Source organism: Aotus nancymaae, unplaced genomic scaffold, assembly GCF_030222135.1.
Source record: "Aotus nancymaae isolate 86718 unplaced genomic scaffold, 86718_ANA_hifiasm-v0.15.2.pri h1tg000067l, whole genome shotgun sequence".
In the NCBI taxonomy this organism is placed as follows: domain Eukaryota; kingdom Metazoa; phylum Chordata; class Mammalia; order Primates; family Aotidae; genus Aotus; species Aotus nancymaae.
The window spans coordinates 22,322,933-22,325,714 of NW_026988482.1; the positions used below are offsets into that span (position 1 = coordinate 22,322,933).

The 2,782-nt window shown below is 39.3% G+C and overlaps 1 non-coding gene across 1 annotated transcript; it reads left to right on the top strand.

The window, feature by feature from the left end:
* Window positions 1-2,333: 2,333 nt before the first annotated feature.
* Window positions 2,334-2,433, top strand: LOC135270867 (small nucleolar RNA U13). Its single transcript, XR_010339027.1, has one exon. It is a non-coding gene; the product is annotated as a small nucleolar RNA U13 (small nucleolar RNA).
* The last annotated feature ends 349 nt before the right edge of the window (window positions 2,434-2,782 follow it).

The window sequence follows — 2,782 nt, forward strand, 5'->3', positions numbered from 1 at the left end:
TCACCCAGGTTGGATGCAGTGGTGCAATCACGGTTCACTGCAGCCTCGACCTCCCGAGTGATCCTCCCATCTCAGCCTCTCACATTGCTGGAACTACAGGTATGAGCCACCACATCTGGCTAAATTTTTTTTTTTTTTTTTGTAGAGATGGGGGTCTCACTATGTTGCTCAGGCTGGGACTTGGGTTTTGTTTTTAAAAAGTACATATTAAAAATACATCTCAGATGACCAAGTGGGGATTTCTTCTCAAAGTACAAGGATGGTTTAACAAAAATCAATTAAAGTAATATGCCACATTACTAGAATGAAGGAGAAAAACACAATGATCATCCCAATTGATGCAGAAAAAGCATTTAACAAAATTCAAGATTTTTTTTTGTTAAAAAACACTCAATGAAACAGGAATAGAAGGCAATATCCTCAACATAATAAAGGGTATATATGAAAATCTCACAGCTTACATCATACTCGATGGTGAAAGACTAAAAGCTTTTCCCCTAAAATCAGGAACAAGACAAAGATGCCCATTTTTGCCACTTCTATTTAATCCAGTATTGAAAAGTTCTAGCCAGAGAAATTAAGCAAGAACCTTCTCACTGCCTCATTTACCCTTTTTCTCCACAGGCATCTAAACTGGACAGAAAATAGTAAAATTATTTCTGTTCCTAGACACATAATCTTAAATGTAGAAAACCCTAAAGATTACACACACACACACACACACACACACACACACACACAGAGAGCACTAATAAATGAATTCGACAAAGTTGTAGGATATAAAATGAACATGCAAAAATTAGTTGCACTGGCTGGGCGTGGTGGCTCACGCCTGTAATCCCAGCACTTTGGGAGGCCAAGGCAAGTGGATCACAAGGTCAGGAGTTTGAGACCAGCCTGACCAATATGGTGAAACCCCACCTCTACTAAAAATACAAAAATTAGCTGGGTGCGGTGGTGCATGCCTGTAATCCCAGCTACTCAGGAGGCTGAGGCAGGAGAATCACTTGAACCTAGGAGGCAGAGGCTGCAGTGAGCTGAGATTGTGCCACTGCATTCCAGCCTGGGCAATAGAGGGAAAAAAAAAGGAAAAAAAATTAGCTGCATTTCTGTTGTTCACTAACAATGAACAATCTAAAAAGAAAATATTCCATTTATAATAGCATCAAAAAGAATAAAATACTCAGGAATAAATTTAACCAAGGGACACAAAAGACATAAACTGAAACTACAAAACATTGCTCAAAGAAATTAAAGACATAAATAAATGGAAATAAATATCACGTTCATGGATTAGAAGACAATTTTTTTTGAGACAGAGTCTCGCTCTGTCACCCAGGCTGGAGCACAGTGGAGCAACCTCGGCTCACTGCAACCTCTGCCTCCCAGGTTCAAGTGATTCTCCTGTCTCAGCCTCCCGAGTAGCTGGGATTACAGGTGTGCACCACCACACCTGGCTAAATTTTGTATTGTTAGGAGAGACGAGGTTTCACCATGTTGGCCAGGCTGGGAAGACAATATTCTTTAAATGATAACATTATCCAAAGCTATCTACAAATGCAATCCCTATCAAAATGCAATGCAATCCCTATTAAAATTCTAACAGTTGGCGAGGCACAGTGGCTCATGCCTGTAAACCCAGCACTTTGGGAGGCCAAGCAGGAGGACTGCTGGGAGCCCTGGAGTCCTCAAGACTAGCCTGGTGAGACTCCATCTCTACCAAAAAAAATTTCATTATTTATTTATTTATATATATATTTTTTTTTTAAAGATGGGGTTTCACCATGTTTGTCAGACTGGTCTTGAACTCCTGAACTCAGGTGACCCACCTGCCTTGGCCTCCAAAGTGCTTGGATTACAGGCGTGAGCCACCACGCCCGGCCTACAAAAAAATTTTTAATTAGCCAGGCACAGTAGTATGCTCCTGTAGTTTCACCTACTTAGCAGGCTGAGGCGGGAGATCACTCGAGTCTGGGAACTCAAGGCTGTAGTGAGCAGTGATTGTGCCAATGCACTCCAGCCTGGGTGATAGAGCGAGACGCCATCTCAAAAAAAAGAATATTGTCTTCCAATTCATGTAGGTGGGATTTCTTTCAATTTATTTGTCCAAAAAAAAAAAAAAAAAATGGAGAGAAAAAAATTCTTTCCATTAATTTGTCCAAAAAAGGGAGGGAGGGGGACCCTCAATAGCCAAAACAATCTTGAAAAACAAGAACTAAGTTGGAGGACTCACACTTTCTGATTTCAAAACTTACTACAAAGCTACAGTAAGCAAAACAATGTGGTACAGGCATAAGGACAGACATAAACCAGTGGAATAGAATAGAGTACAGATCTTCTGTAGTTCACCAGAATGATAATTGGGTGTTTCAGAAACATGTGAGATGTGTCATTCTCAAACCTTGTTATGACATCGGCACTACCCATCTAACCTGAAGAAAAGAAAAAGAAAAAAAAAACAGATATAAACTCTCACAAATATGATGTACTGATTTTTGACAAAAGGTACCAGTCATTGGGGAAAGGACAGTCAACAAATGCTACTGGGAAAACTAGACAGTTACAGGCAAAAGTGAAGTTGGACTTTTCTTTTATATTATACACAAAAATTAACTCAAAATAGATTAAAGAAGAGGAGCTAAAAACAGTAATGCCCTTAGAAGAAAACATAAGAAAAAGATCTTCATGATGCTGAATTTAGCAAGGACTGAAAAGTAGAGGTAACAAAAGAAAAAAATTGATAAACTGGAATTCATAAAAATTAAAAACTTTTGGCCAGGCG